A 17,171-nucleotide genomic window follows, 5' to 3' on the forward strand; every position below is an offset into this window, starting at 1 on the left:
GGCAGAAGATCCATAGCTTTCACCAAATTCCCAAAAGCGCTTGTAACCACCCAAAATTAAGAGCCATTGGTTTTATGATGCATAGGTTGCAAATGAAGGATGAACTTGGAGATGGAAACTTTTGTAGTTCTTGGTAACAATTGGACAAGATGGCAGCCCTGTAAAATTTCAATCTACCCTTAACTTTTAGAAACCTTGAATTTTCTTTAAACAAAATAATCTTAGAAGTCCCTTTTATTTCTAAGTTCTACCTAGTTAGGCCTAATTTGAATTATTATCCACGAGTCAGTTTATGTATAACACATTAAATTAATAAATGAAGTAAACAAGATTTATTTTAATAGTATCTATGCATGAAATGTCAAGTAGAAAATATAGGCAAATACTTCAATGATTCAGACCCAAAAGCTTCTTTAATCAAAATAAAACAATAACAACAATAATAACAAAATATTATCTGGCCCTAATTAAACATTCAGAAAATTTAATGTGAATTGGTTCTCTCTTCTCTCTCTGCACATATGTAAATGCTTGTGCACATACCAACCATGCCTAGGTTCCCAAATTTTTCTGTTGAAAAGTTTTCTATTTTCCCTAAAGTTTGATGACTGTCAAAGTGGATGAAACAATAGATAAGGGAGGTGGGACCTTCTGACTGAGTCAGACTGTGCTATCCAGGAGAGGAATTCAAGATCAGATGGTATTTCTCCTGTAGAGGACCCAGGATAGAATTTAAATTTAAATACTTAGAGGCCTTTCGTCTTGAATAGCAGACTTTGCCCATTTCCCACACTCACAGCTCCCCAGCTTACTTCCAACCTTGTCTGAGAGGGTACCTTCCATTAATGCAAGAAGAAGTGTAATATATGGTTTATTTAGAATTTGCTCTTTGCACAGAGACTTCCATTTAGAGTACCCACTGCAGCTAAGATTTGGCTCTGGTCCCCCAAATAGCCTGAACCAGGCAACCTCAGCAAGTAGATGCAAGATACTAGCAATTTATTTCATCTCAGCTCCCAAGTGATCACCAGGTGATAACAACCCTTGGACACTGTTAATCTCTGCTTGACTCAAACTTGTGACCGCAAGGTAAAAGGCAGGACGTTGTCTCTGAGCAATTCGCGTGGACTTCCACAGATTGCTGGTTGGGCCAATGTAATTGAAGCCTCTTCTCCAGTGGTTACTTTAAAAAATTCATATCCAAAGTCTTTGGTCTTTGTTGGACTGGAAGGTAGGAGGGCTTCATCAAGAAAAATGCCTGGAGGCCAAATGTGGACGCTTAGGATCCAATAAAAATTAGAAAGGTTGAAAAGGTAACCATGTGTGTTCCCTGCCCAGTAAACTTTGAACAACATCACTGTAGCTATGACTAGAAAAAGCCTCTGGAAATGATAAAATATACTGTGTGCGTGTGTGTCTATGTTTACTTACCTATATATACCATTGAATGAAAAGCTGTTTCCGTGAATGGGCTGAGGCTGGGGCTCCCACCCCGGCGGTGCTCTCCATGTTGGAGGGGCCTGGACAGAGCCACGAGGATAATCTCAGAACCATCACATAATCTCTTGTCCTAGACCCAAGATGAAAAATCTCTTTAAGATCAAGACTTGACAAGCATCATTTTTATTACAATAAGATCTTCCTATTATAAAAAATTTGACTATACATAGATTTTGTTCTGTTTTGCTCACACCTATGAGACTTATGCCTCTATTTTATGAAAACTTTACATTTCTTCTCAATGATTCTAATTAGACAAATTGAGCTGAAAAAAAAGTGACACAGCAGAGAAGGTAAGGGACTCCTTCCATGCACTGTTTATACAGCGAAAGGAAGCAGGCAGAGGTGCTTCCTTCTATCTGGTGGTGAAAATTGCTGAGAGATGGGTCAGTGGAAAGACAGAGCTAGAGCACCGTCCTACTTTGCCCTGTGTTTTCTGCATACATTTATCATCTTCAGCACTAAGACCACGCAACCTTTTGTTTTGAGAAGGGTTGAGAAACACTTACTGGATCTGTGGCAAGTTGAATAGGTTAAAGTGTTCTGAAGCTTCTCTGTACGATTCATCTAAAATGTCCTACATATTGGGGCTATTGTGGAATCACTGAATTTTGATGAAACAAGTACTTTTAAAATTTGAGTTTAATTTGTAATTCAAGTTTAAATCATAACATTTGGCAGTATGTGTCATGATAGTATATGTTGCTGACTCAGCAAAGGTTCTTATTTGAATATTACTGGAATATGAGAATTTTAAGTTCTATGCTAAAATCTGGAGTATTTCAATTCAATTCAATTTAATAAACATTTATTGAGACTCCAGTAGGAGCCCTTCACTAATGTACTACTCCAAGTTTTGAGGATACAGTATGGTCCCTGCTCACAAAACCAGACCTGTAGGCAAATAAGGTACCATATATTAAGGTCAAGAATAGAATTCTGCTTCAGATAAAATAGCAGCTCAGATGAGGGAATGGTTGACTTTTCCAGGAATCACTAAGATTAGAAAGGGCTTCTGTGGGGATTGATATTCAGGTCAGTTTTGGATAATGAGTAAGAATTCACCTGAATCAGGAGAAGACCTTTTGTGATGGAAAGCATAGTATGTGCAAAGGAATATGCACATAAGGTAGCATGTAGATTTTTAAGGCAGTCAAGTCGTGGTAGGTAAGTGGCAATGATAAGGAACAAAAAGTATATTAAGGATGGCTCATGAAAACCCGGTATGTTTTCAATATAATTATTTTTATAGAATAAATGGAGACTTGAATGGAAATATAAAATCTTCAGTTACTGTTAGAACTTCTCAATGGAATTACAAAACCTGTTTAATTAACTGACCTTGCTAGCAGCAATTCTCTGTGTGATAGCACTAGGTAAATTTTAAAGAGTGCAGAGAAATTGGGCAATGCATAAACAAAAGTGGACTTATAATCAGAAAACCAGGAGTGAAGAGTCCTAGCCTTCCCAGCCCTATTTCATATTAGCTATGGAATATGCACAAATCTCTTAGCTTCCCAGATATTATTCCACATCTGTACAATGGGCTGATGATAACCTGTTCTGGGGGGATTCACACAACTCCAAAGGTTATTTTGAAGGTCAAATTGACATGCATATAAAGTCATCTTATAAATTCTAAGTTTAAAATATTTTATTCTACAGTCAAGGAAACTGTGGCCCTAACAAATTATATGTTTATAAAAAGTTAGTGTGTATTAACAGCAAGAACTGACGATTAAAACCATAAACTTCGTATTCTTATCCCTGTGCTTTTCCTTTATTCAAGCAAAAATGTGTATCTCCTACACACCTAACTGTCCACTACAGGGCAGGGGACAAGTATACTGAGTTTTACTTCCTGTGGATAGCAGGAATGCTCCCTACAAAACCCAACCCGTACCAAAAATTGTATGTGCTTGATGCATTTGCTTTCAGAGTAACAATATACTTGTAAGGCACTGGGGAGTAAGAGAAAGAATGCTCTTCCTCTCTCTGCCCCAGAGCAACTTGAATTTTTTCCACCTCAGTTCTCTCTGGCAGGGAGTTCATTTCTGCTCCCATCACACCCCAAGCACCATTCATTCAAGGCTGTTACGTGGAGGAGGTGAGAGAATTATATCAAACGAGGGTAGCAAAATATTCTTACACACATTCATAGGTACATACATATTTTGACACCACTGTCCTGAATTTCCTCATTTATTCCCATCGGAAGGAATTTCTCCAGCCCGATTCTAACAGTGTATTCTTGGAATTTCTTATCTAGACCTTTCTCCCATTTTCGTCTCCGTATCTAGGTCTGCCATGTTCCCGCTCCAAACCTCTCGTGTTAACTTGATATTCCTCTTCATTTATTATGCAGAGCTACAGCTGGTTCTTTCTTTTACCTTTGTGGTCCTGGTTAGGCCTGAGTGAATGTAGTAACTTCACATATCAGTAAAACTTTTACACTATAATGGGGAGTTTTAAAATTTTTAGGGCAAACACTGAGCCACTAACCCGAGGGGAAAAAAAATGATCTTTTTTAATAATTTAAGTTAATCGTAAAGTCTTGTGAATTAAGATGTTTCTAGCCTTTCATTTCAAAGGTAATAATAACTGAGCGTGCGTTTGTCCTTTTTCCGCATCTATCCATCTTTATTTATTGTATCTGTGGTCTCTGATAACTCATTGCACAACTGAACTCCTATCTGCTCACCCATGTTTTGTATTTATGGATCAGGCAGGACAACTGCGTATAAATTCACAGATTTTTTTGGTAACTTACTCTACTGTTAAACAAATCTTCCTGAAATTTGACCTAAACAATTCATGCCATTTCCTTCATGAAAGATGAAGAATAACTAGAGTGTTCTCAGTGTAATTGTCTTGATGGCAATAACAGATTCTATACTTAATATGGTACCCTAGACAAACTGACCCTGATTTCTTAAACTGTGTCTTTTAAAAGGTTTAATGCTTCATTTCTCTGGTTTCTTTACTCATTTCAAATGTCTTATAGCTCTGTGTATAATTTGAAGCCTAAATATCAGCTCAAGATCCTCCTGAGGACCCTGCTGTGTTTTTCTTTTTTTTTTAAATAAATTTATTTATTTATTTATTTATTTTGGCTGTGTTGGGTCTTCGTTTCTGTGCGAGGGCTTTCTCCAGTTGCGGCAAGCGGGGGCCACTCTTCATCGCGGTGCGCGGGCCTCTCACTGTCGTGGCCTCTCCCGTTGCGGAGCACAGGCTCCAGACGCGCAGGCTCAGTAGTTGTGGCTCACGGGCTTAGTTGCTCCGCGGCATGTGGGATCCTCCCAGACCAGGGCTCGAACCCGTGTCCCCCGCATTGGCAGGCGGACTCCCAACCACTGCACCACCAGGGAAGCCTTGTTTTTCTTTTTAATTTTATGTATCTATTTTAATAAAAAGAACTGTATACCTTGTATATGTACAAAGTACATATTTGTGTAGGTACTGTCCTTTTTTTTTAAAGTGTTGTTCTCAGGTGTGGCCTTCAGGGATATTCAAGCTGTAATTGGAAGGATTCAGATGAAAGGAAAATTTCATTTTGATCATGACTTGGGATGTGTGTGTGTGCGTGTGTGTGTGCGTGCTTGTGTGTGTGTTTTGTGTGTGTTTATGTGCCTTTAGTATTAGAAGTTATAGGGAATCCCTTCTATTGTTTCTTTCTCTCCCTTCATTTCTCACCTTTTACACTCAATAAAGTTTTTTTTTAATATCTTAGGTTAACTTATTTTGTTTTTCATTATAAAATCATAGGCTCTCAGAGCCCGAAAGAACTTTAGAAAGTATAGCAGAATGATTAATAGAGACAGCTCTACAGTTAGATTAAATCCTTTTTCTCAGTTTCTAGTTATATGATATTAGGCAAGTTGCATAAGTTACCTGTGTTCATTTTTCTTATTTGTAAAATGGGGAAAATAATGGTGCCTATCTCTGAGATCAGATTGTGGTAAGGGTGAATTAGTTTGAGTAACAAGCATAAATCAATGCCTGGGACATAGTAACTATTCTTTCCTCTGCCTCAGTCTCTCTCTCTCTGTCTCTGTTTCTCTTTCTCTCTCTCTGTCTCCCTCTATATATAGAACAATATGGGTTTGAACTGTACAGGTCCATTTATATGTGGATTTTTAAAAATAAATACATGTTATAGTACTTCATGACCCTGGTTGGTTGAATCCGTGAATGTAGAACCTTGAATATGAGGGCTGATTGTAAAGTTATACATGGATTTTCAGCTTTGCAGAGGGTTGGCACCTCTAAACCCCTCATTGTTCAAGGGTCAACTGTGTATGTGTGTGTTTATATATAAAATCTTCAGTCCCATAAAGACCTCCTCTGTCATATCTATCCTCATTTCCAAAAGTAATTAGCATTTTATTGTAGTTCACTATAATAATTTGCATGCATAGAGCTTGTATAATTTGCAAAGCATTTTACATATGTTACCATATTCTATCCTAAGAAGAATTTTGAGACATTTGTGGACATACAACATTTATTCCTTATGGTAATAACGTAAACATTCTGATAAATGACTATACATTGTGTATCTTGAATATATCACTAAACTTGGACTTTTTAATGAAGTTACCATGTATCCTTCATAACTAATAGTAATATTTTGACAGAATTCAATATTACTTGAATATTTTGCATAAAAGTCATGATATAAATAGTTTATATAAAACATTTATGTTTTCACATCCTATTACATTGTTCCTACTGTAAAAAATAAAAAGATAGACTAAAAACATCATATGTTTTCAACACACTGAAGAGCTTTGGATGCAAAGAAACCTAAAGGAAATAAATTCTAGAGAAAAACAAGCCCTTCCAAGAGGGTCAGCAGTCTAGGGCAGCTGGGAGTGTTGCCAAGTCTGAGCCTGTGCTGGCAGAGAAACAGGCCTTTCATGGGTGGAGGAAATTTGTTTCTGTCAAGAAAGATCACTCATAGGCTTGGAATTCACAGAATCCCTATATGCAGAGCAGAGTTAGTTCTCCCTGCCTACCTGCTAGTTCTCCACAAAGGATAAAAATGCATGTTAAAAAACAAAAAAGGTTACTAATGTTTTAAAGCAATTAGTGATATCAATATGTTGAAGGATTTATAATATATGTAGAAGTAAAATATATGGCAATATTAATAAGAAAGGATTGAGGGGTATATAAAATTATAATATTAAAAGTCTTACATTATTCATGAAGCTGCAAATTGCTAACCACCAGAAATATACTACAAAAATATATAGTTAAAAAGCCAATAAAGAAGATAAAAGGGAATAATAAAAAGTTGATTAAAAGAAGATAGAAAAAGATAAACAAAGAACAGATGGGATAGCCAGATAACAAGATAGCAGACTTAATTTCAGCCAAATCAGTAATTATTTTAAATATAAATGGACCAAAGTCTCCAACTAGAGTGATTTTCATTAGATTGAAAAAGACCTAATTTTTATACTTTTTCTTTTTGTAATGGAGGGCTTTACTTGAAAGGTTGACAAAATGAAGAAAGATCCAAAATCCAACAAACCATTTAGTTAAAATGTTACTTTTTTTTGGAAACAGAGTACATATAGTACCACAAAGTATAAAAAATGCAGAAAACGGTTTATATGTACTTTTTGACTGTTAACAATGTCATTGTTAAGAATAAAACTAACTTAGTTTTGTGGTATTTTAGAATATGGGTTGGGCGTTTTAAAAAAGTGAAAAAAACTACAGACATATATGAATTCAGTATTGACTCGATCTATTCTGTTCATAGTATGATAAATTAACTGACGTTTAAACTGGCTACATTTTATTCATAACATATCCAAGGTAAAGATGATGATATAGAAAGGTTTTAAAGTATTTAAAGTTCTAAAATAAAACAACATGCTTACAATGGCTCAAAGCTGCATATGGTAAAAGTACTTCTGGAAAATGTAGTTATCTAACATGGGCCTAGCTATATTTTTATAACTCTAAACTTACTTCTATATGAAAAATAAGCAATCTACTCAAGATTTCACTGATTCCACTAATTCAATTTTAAGGATACTAACAAAACTTTATAATAAAACACTTCCAACGTGACAACATACATAAGAAAGATATAAAAAAAAGGTTTTAATTCAAACCAAAACCTGATATAAGTTTAAAAAAAAAATTCATTTAAAAATTAGTTGAAAAAAATACACTTAAGCACTAGAGTACCGTTCTGAAGAAGAGCTTTTTATGACTTCAGTGACACATTATTTTTAAGCAGCAGCAGTCTTAAACACCTTTATATGCTTCAAAATACTGTTGACAATTTGTTTTTTAATAACTGCATTAGGTGCCACTAAAGGGACTCTTGTTCTTTGAGAGTCAGCTTCCTTGTTATTGTAGGAGATACTGCCAAGCAGGAGCATTAGAGTCGTGTCGGCAGTACTGAAATACTGCGCTACTGCAATACTGCTGGCGTCTGGAAGGGCCTCCTGATGATGCGTGGGGTGACAGTTACACATCTGAAGAGTTACTCCAATCAGTCTTGGTTACTAAGCTGCTTTTCAATGTGCTGGATTCATCCTGAGGTCCTTCTCCCTTTGGCCCTTTCAGGTTAGTTGCACCCCAGGCACTTGGCAGTTAAGTAGAATTTGACTCATTCTTCACAGGTGGAGGTTCCTTCTGTTCTCTTCCATTTCTTCTCCCCAAAGATTTCTCTTCCTCTAAGGATGATATGTCCCAGTCATCATCGTCCACATCTGCACACTTTAGATCTTCTTTTTGTTCTTTTTTGATGAACGCCTCAGCAACATTAAGCCCACCAACTGGTTTATTCACATTTCTGTGATTTGAAACTGTCTTTTCATCTTTTCCAGTTAATGTTTTAATGGAGGTTCCTGTGGGCTTGGGAGAAATATCAGAGTCCTCAAGTTCACTTCCCTCAGTCCAGTCAGTGTCACTTTTGACGGTGCTCCTTCCAAAGCTACTCTTGTTGCTTTTAGATGACAGCACAGGAAGTAAGTCTGGTGAGGCACAGGCCTGGATGAGGTCCTCATCATCCAGCTCTTTCTCTGAACTGAAGGGAGGGGGTCACAATAGTTGAAGACTTTCTGGGAAAATGATCTTCTGTGATATTTTTCTTAACTTTTGGAACAGATGTCCTATCAGTAAAAACAGGTCTTTGTCTAACCAACTGTCTGCTTTTGGGAGGAAGATGTATTGCTTTGGGTATTTCTCCAGTTTAAAGGGTGTCCACTTGAGAAGCACTGTCCTGTCTGTGGACAGTAGTATGCTCTCCTCAATTTTACAGGTGACCTGACGTTCGGGGAATTCACGAAGTTGCTGAATGTTAGGTACTTGTCATTCCCGCTCATGTCTTGCTGATACTATGGTTCTTAGCACTCTATTCAAGTGGTCACTTGGAATACCACGTATATCTGCATTAATCCCCAAGATTTCCAGTTACTCCACCAAACTCTCCTCCAAGACTGTTCTTATTTCCTTAGCGAGGGAAGGGTTATTCTTCAAAGTTTTCCTTCAATGTATCTTGTCGTTATTTAATTTCTGTTCATTTTCCTTTCCTTTTTCTTCCTCTGAAAGTTCTTCTGTTGGTTCCAGTATGTGCAATGAGAATGCCTGTTCATGTGCCATTGTTAGACTTGACTTAGCATCCAAAGTCTGTGGTGCTGGGGTATTCATAGGTCCAGTTGGGGTAGTTGGCTTAGATTCCAAAGTTTGCCAGGTGAAAGGATTCCCTCTGGCCTCCCTGACACTGTTTGATGGTTTCCTGGTAAACTCTTTAACCTGTTGTCTCTGAGTGATGATCAGCTCTTTCTGCTCCTGGAGCCTCTGCCCTAGCTCTTCTATCCTTTTCTTGTAGAATACATGACTTGCATTTAGATCATCTATCATTAGGCTTCGAAGTTTCTCTGTATGTGACAGGAGCCGGCTCTTCTCTTTCTTGTGTTCTTGATGAAGAACCTGAACTCAAGCTGTCCACTTGCTTTCCTGACTCTCAAGAAGTTGCATCACATTTTGGAAATCCTGGGGATGCTGAGGACATTCTTCTTTAAACTCTTGTGCATCTTTTAATGTGCCTGTGCCTGACTTGATTTGCATATTGGATTTCTGGACTTCTGACAATTGATATTCTAATGCTGAATTCTTAGAAGTTAGTTCTTTAAACTCCTTCATAAACATTTCCTTGACTTTTTCCATTTCATCAACTAGTTTCTCCTTTTCTTCTTTCTATCTATCGAATAACTTCAGAAATTCTTCCTCTTTTGTTTTCTGCATTTCATATTCCTTAGAGAATCTGACTGCATGGGCCTGCTGTACAGCCTCTAGCTGAGACTTGGTGAGCTCCTTCAACATGTCGGTCTCATTCTGGAGCTCATCAGTCTGTACTCTTGTCTTATACTCTGCAAGATGAGAATCTGCAGGGTGGCAGCACTGAATATGACTTTGTAGAAGACCTTGGTTCATAAAGACCTTGTCACAAAAACGGCACTGGTAATAGCTGGCTTTGGCCTCAATCATCAGCTGCTGGGTGGAAATCAACTTTTTCCTGCGTTTACACTCTTCCTTGAGTAACTTGATCTCACTGGCCCGCTTGGTGAGGAGTTTCTTGCTCTGCTCGCACTAGCCCAGGCCCAGGTGCAGCCACTCCTCCAGGTTGTGCAGCTGCGAGGTGAGGAACTCCTGCGAGTGTGAGTCGAGTATAAGTCTCTTATACTTTTTATAAGAGACTCACTTAAGAACGTATATAGATTGAAAGTTAAATGATGGATAATAACATGTAAACTATAAGAAAATTAATGTGACATAAAGGAAAATTAAAATTAAAACCACAGTGAGACATGACTAGCCATTAGAATGGTTAAAATTAAAAAGATGGACAAAACTATGTGTTGTCAAGAATATGGAGCAACCAAACTCTCATATACTGGTTGTGGGAATGCAGACTGCTACACACTCATTCAAAAACTGCTTGACAGATATTATAACTAAACATATTGAAGAAAAACTCGTGCATATGCTGTAAGTAAATAAATAAAAAGTACCTGTACTAAGTGGTTCATAGCAAATGAGGTATCACCTCACACCAGTCAGAATGGCTATCATCAAAAAGTCTACAAATAATAAATGCAGGGCAGCATGTGGAGAAAAGAGAACCCTCCTACACTGCTGGTGGGAATGTAAATTGGTGCAGCCACTATGGAAAACAGTATGGTGGTTCCTTGAAAAACTGAAAATAGAGCTACCATGTGATCCAGCAATATCACTCCTTGGTATATATCCAGAAACTATGAAAACTCTAGTTTCGAAAGATACATGGACCCCAGTGTTCATAGCAGCATTGTTTACAATAATGAAGACATGGAAGCAACCCAAGTGCACTCCAACAGACAATGGTCTTAAGAAGATTGTATGTGTATATACACACAATGGAACATTACTCATCCATAAAAAAGAATGAAATATTGCCATTTTCAGCAACATGGATGGACCTAGAGAATATTATGCTGGGTGAAATAAGTCTTACAGAGAAAAACAAATACTGTTTGACATCACTTACATATGGAATCTAAAATATAATACAAATGAACCTATATACAAAACAAACAGACTCACAGACATAGAAAACAAACTTATGATTGCCAAAGGGGAAAGGAATGAGGGGGGAGGGACAAATTAGAAGTATGGGATTAACAGATACAAACTACTATGCATAAAATAGACAAGCAATAAGGATTTACTGTATAGTACAGGGAATTACACCCAATATCTTGTACTAACCTATAATGGAATATAATCTGCAAAAAATGAAAAACAAAACTGAATCATTATGCTGTACACCTGAAACTAAAGCAATATTGTAAATCAACTATACTTCAATAAAAAAAATTTTTATTTCTAAGTTCACCATACAATCTATTTCTTCTCTTCCAGTATATCCTACATTTTTCTGTAATTAACTTTTCTGAAGCATAAATACCTGATTATGTCTCTTGTCTACTCAGAAATCTCTAGAATCTCTTCATGGCCTGAAAAGAAAAGAAAATTATGATGCTTGGCACGTTGTAGATACCAATTACCAGTCCACATGCACATGCTTCTCCTTCACCCCCAGTCTTCTCTTCCATGTTCACACCAGTTCTCAGTGTCACAGTCACATGGAATTCATTGTTTCATGAGCATAGCCATACTTTTTAACTTGCATTTATTTAAACCATCTGACGACATGGAATTCCTATCCCTACCTGAAACTTAGCTCAGAAAATTCAGTGCTATGCCTTCCATAAACATGTCTTCAAACACTTTTGAAATTAATTAGCATCTCCCGTTATCTCACAGCCTTTGCTGTATATGTAGTAATCTAGCACTCACCTTGTGTGGAGTGATCTCGTGTTCACCTTGCTCTGCTTTTTCTTTTTCTTTTTTTTTGGGGGGGGTGGTTAGTTAATGACTTCTCTCTCTCCTATTATAAAACAATATATATATTTTTTAACGTCTTTATTGGAGTATAATTGCTTTACAATGGTGTGTTAGTTTCTTCTTTACAACAAAGTGAATCAGCTGTACATATACATGTATCCCCATATCTCATCCCTCTTGCGTCTCCTTCCCTCCCACCCTCCCTATCCCACCCCTCTAGGTGGTCACAAAGCACTGAGCAGATCTCCCTGTGCTATGCGGCTGCTTCCCACTAGCTATCGGTTTTACGTTTCGTACTGTATATATGTCCGTGCCACTCTCTCACTTTGTCCCAGCTTACCCTTCCCCTCCCCATGTCCTCAGTCCATTCTCTACTAGGTCTGCATCTTTATTCCCATCCTGCCTCTAGGTTCTTCATGACCTTTTTTTTTTTTTTTAGATTCCATATATATGTGTTAGCATACGGTATTTGTTTTTCTCTTTCTGACTTACTTCACTCGTAGGACAGACTCTAGGTCCATCCACCTCACTACAAATAACTCAATTTCATTTCTTTTTGAGGCTTAGTAATATTCCATTGTATATATGTGCCAAATCTTTATCCATTCATCTGTCGATAGACACTTAGGTTGCTTGCGTGTACTGGCTATTGTAAATAGAGTTGCAATGAACATTGTGGTACATGACTTTTTTTTTTTTTAATGCTAAGTTATTTATTTCTTTTTGGCTGTGTTGGGTCTTCGTTTCTGTGCGAGGGCTTTCTCCACTTGCGGTGAGCGGGGGCCACTCTTCATCGCGGTGTGTGGGCCTCTCACTGTCGCAGCCTTTCCTGTTGCGGAGCACAGGCTCCAGACGCGCAGGCTCAGTAGTTGTGGCTCACGGGCTTAGTTGCTCTGTGGCATGTGGGATCTTCCCAGACCAGGGCTCAAACCCATGTCCCCTGCATTGGCAGGCAGATTCTTAACCACTGCGCCACCAGGGAAGCCCCATGACTGTTTTTGAATTATGGTTTTCTCATGGTGTATACCCAGTAGTGGGATTGCTAGGTCGTATGGTAGTTCTATTTTTAGTTTTTTAAGGCACCTCCATACTGTTCTCCATAGTGGCTGTATCAATTTACATTCCCACCAACACTGCAAGAGGGTTCCCTTTCCTCCACACCCTCTCCAGCATTTACTGTTTGTAGATTTTTTGATGATGGCCATTCTGACTGGTGTGAGGTGATACCTCATTGTAGTTTTGATTTGCATTTCTCGAATGATTAGTGATGTTCAGCATCCTTTCATGTGTTTGTTGACAATCTGTATATCTTCTTTGGAGAAATGTCTGTTTAGGTCTTCTGCCCATTTTTGGATGGGGTTGTTTGTTTTTTTGATATTGAGCTGCATGAACTGCTTGTCAATTTTGGAGATTAATCCTTTGTCAGTTGCTTCATTTGCAAATATTTTCTCCCATTCTGAGGGTTGTCTTTTCGTCTTGTTTATGGTTTCCTTTGCTGTGCAAAAGCTTTTAGCTTTCATTAGGTCCCATTTGTTTATTTTTGTTTTTATTTCCATTTCTCTAGGAGGTGGGTCCAAAAGGATCTTGCTGTGATTTTTGTCATAGAGTGCCCTGCCTATGTTTTCCTCTAAGAGTTTGATAGTGTCTGGCCTTAACATTTAGGTCTTTAATCCATTTTGAGTTTATTTTTGTGTATGGTGTTAGGGAGTGTTCTAATTTCATTCTTTTACATGTAGCTCTCCAGTTTTCCCAGCACCACTTATTGAAGAGGCTGTCTTTTCTCCATTGTATATTCTTGCCTCCTTTATCAAAGATAAGGTGACCATATGTACGTGGGTTTATCTCTGGGCTTTCTATCCTGTTCCATTGATCTATATTTCTGTTTTTGTGCCAGTACCATACTGTCTTGATTACTGTAGCTTTGTAGTATAGTCTGAAGTCCAGGAGCCTCATTCTTCCAGCTATGTTTTTCTTTCTCAAGATTGCTTTGGCTATTCGGGGTCTTTTGTGTTTTCATACAAATTGTGAAATTTTTTTGTTCTAGTTCTGTGAAAAATGCCATTGGTAGTTTGATAGGGATTGCACTGAATCTGTAGGTTGCTTTGGGTAGTATAGTCATTTTCACAATGTTGATTCTTCCAATCCAAGAACATGGTATGTCTCTCCATCTGTTTGTATCATCTTTAATTTGTTTCACCAGTGTCTTATTTCTGCATACAGGTCTTTTGTCTCCCTAGGTAGGTTTATTCCTAGGTATTTTATTCTTTTTGTTGCAATGGTAAATGGGAGTGTTTCCTTAATTTCACTTTCAGATTTTTCATCATTAGTGTATAGGATGGAAGGTTGTGCTTTTCTAAGAATTTGTCCATTTCTTCCAGGTTGTCCATTTTATGGGTATATAGTTGCCTGTAGTAATCTCTCATGATCTTTTGTATTTGTGCAGCGTCAGTTGTTACTTCTTTTTCCTTTCTAATTCTATTGATTTGAGTCTTCTTTTTTTCTTGATGAGTCTGGCTAATGGTTTATCAATTTTGTTTATCTTCTCAAAGAACCAGCTTTTAGTTTTATTGATCTTTGCTCTTGTTTCCTTCATTTCTTTTTCATTTATTTCTGATCTTTATGATTTCTTTCTTTCTGCTAACTTTGGGGGTTTTTTTGTTCTTCTCTCGCTAATTGCTTTAGGTGTAAGGTTAGGTTGTTAATCTGAGATATTTCTTGTTTCTTGAGGTAGGATTGTATTGCTATCAACTTCCCTCTTAGAACTGCTTTTGCGGCATCCCATAGGTTTTGGGTCATCATGTTTTCATTGTCACTTGTTTCTAGGTATTTTTTGATTTCCTCTTTGATTTCTTCAGTAATCTCTTGGTTATTAAGTAGTGTATTGTTTAGCCTCCTTGTGTTTGTATTTTTTACAGATTTTTTCTTGTAATTGATATCTAGTCTGATAGCACTGTGATCGGAAAAGATACTTGATACGATTTCAATTTTCTTAAATTTACCAAGGCTTGATTTGTAACCTAAGATATGATCTATCCTGGAGAATGTTCCATGAGCACTTGAGAAGAAAGTGTGTTCTGTTGTTTTTGGATGTAATGTCCTATAGATATCAATTAAGTCCATCTTGTTTAATGTATCATTTCAAGCTTGTGTTTCCTTATTTATTTTCATTGTGGATGATCTGTCCATTGGTGAAAGTGGGGTGTTAAAGTCCCCTACTATGATTGTGTTACTGTCGATTTCCCCTTTTATGGCTGTTAGTATTTGCCTTATGTATTGAGGTGCTTCCATCTTGCATGCATAGATATTTACAATTGTTATATCTTCTTCTTGGATTGATCCCTTGATCATTACGTAGTGTCCTTCTTTGCCTCTTGTAATGGTCTTTATTTTAAAGTCTATATTGTCTGATAGGAGAATTGCTACTCCAGCTTTCTTTTCATTTCCATTTGCATGGAATATCTTTTTGATCCCCTCACTTTCAGTCTGTATGTGTCCCTAGGTCTGAAGTAGGACTCCTGTAGACAGCATATATATGGGTCTTGTTTTTCTCTCCATTCAGCCAGTCTATGTCTTTTGGTTGGAGCATTTAGTCTATTTACATTTAAGGTAATTATCGATATGTATGTTCCTATTACCATTTTCTTAATTGTTTTGGGTTTGTTATTGTAGGTCTTTCCTTCTCTTGTGTTTCCTGCCTAAAGAAGTTCCTTTAGCATTCGTTGTAAAGCTGGTTTGGTGGTGCTGAATTCTCTTAGCTTTTGCTTGTCTGTAAAGGTTTTAATTTCTCCATTGCATCTGAATGAGATCCTTGCTGGGTAGAGTAATCTTGGTTGTACGTTTTCCCCTTTCATCACTTTAAATATGTCCTGCCACTCCCTTCTGGCTTGCAGAGTTTCTCCTGAAAGATCAGCTTTTAACCTTATGGGGATTCCCTTGTATGTTATTTGTTGTTTTTCTCTTGCTGCTTTTAATATTTTTTCTTTGTATTTAATTTTTGATAGTTGGATTATATGTGTCTTGGCCTGTTTCTCCTTGGATTTTTCCTGTATGGGACTCTCTCCGCTTCCTGGACTTGATTAACTATTTCCTTTCCCATATTAGGGAAGTTTTCAACTGTAATCTCTTCAAATATTTTCTCAGTCCCTTTCTTTTTCTCTTCTTCTTCTGAGACCCCTATAATTCGAATGTTGGTGCAGTTAATGTTGTCCCAGAGGTCTCTGAGACTGTCCTCAATTCTTTTCATTCTTTTTTCTTTATTCTGCTCTGTGGTAGTTATTTCCACTATTTTATCTTCCAGGTCACTTATCTGTTCTTCTGCCTCAGTTATTCTGCTACTGATTCCTTCTAGAGAATTTTTAATTTCATTTATTGTGTTGTTCATCATTGTTTGTTTGCTCTTTAGTTCTTCTATTTCCCTGTTAAACGTTTCTTGTATTTTCTCCATTCTATTTCCACGATTTTGGGTATCTTTACTATCATTATTCTGAATTCTTTTTCAGGTAGACTGCCTATTTCCTCTTCATTTACTTGGTCTGGTGGGTTTTTACCTTCTCCTTCATCTGCTATGTCTTTCTCTGTTTTCTCATTTTGCTTAACTTACTGTGTTTGGGGTCTCCTTTTCACAGGCTACAGGTTCGTAGTTCCCATTGTATTTGCTGTCTGCCCCCAGTGGGTAAGGTTGGTTCAGTGGGTTGTGTAGGCTTCCTGGTGGAGGGGACTAGTGCCTGTGTTCTGGTGGATGAGGCTGGATCTTGTCTTTCTGGTGGGCAGGTCCACGTCTGGTGGTGTGTTCTGGGGTGTCTGTGGCCTTATTATGATTTTAGGCAGCCTCTCTGCTAATGGGTGTGGTTGTGTTCCTGTCTTGCTAGTTGTTTGGCATAGGGTGTCCAGCACTGTACCTTCCTGGTCCTTGGTGGAGCTGGGTCTTGGCGTTGAGATGGAGATCTCTGGGAGATTTTCACCGTTTGATATTATGTGGAGCTGGGAGGTCTCTTGTGGAGCAATGTCCTGAACTCGGCTCTCCCACCTCAGAGGCACATGCCTGGTCCCCGACCAGAGCACCATGTCCCTGTCATCCACATGGCTCAGAATAAAAGGGAGAAAAAAAGAAAGAATGAAAGAAAGAATGAAAGAAAGAAAGAGAAAGAGAGAAAGAAAGAAAGAAAGAAACAAGGAGGGAGGGAGAGAGGGAGGAAGGAAAGAAGGGAGAGAAGAAAAGAAAGTTGTTAAAATAAAAAAATTATTAAAAATTTTTT

The 17,171-nt window shown here is 37.7% G+C and overlaps 1 long non-coding RNA gene and 1 pseudogene across 2 annotated transcripts in view; one reads left to right on the top strand and one right to left on the bottom strand.

Annotated features, from left to right (window-relative positions):
* Positions 1 to 17,171, top strand: part of LOC309625729 — a 553,067-nt gene that overhangs the window by 270,707 nt on the left and 265,189 nt on the right. The window lies entirely within an intron of this gene.
* LOC309625613 (cilium assembly protein DZIP1 pseudogene) lies at positions 4,574 to 10,135 on the bottom strand (annotated as a pseudogene). The gene has a single exon. The product of its transcript is annotated as a cilium assembly protein DZIP1 pseudogene (transcript).

This window comes from Balaenoptera borealis (assembly GCF_965194805.1).
Source record: "Balaenoptera borealis genome assembly, chromosome: 3".
Taxonomy (NCBI): Eukaryota; Metazoa; Chordata; class Mammalia; order Artiodactyla; family Balaenopteridae; genus Balaenoptera; species Balaenoptera borealis.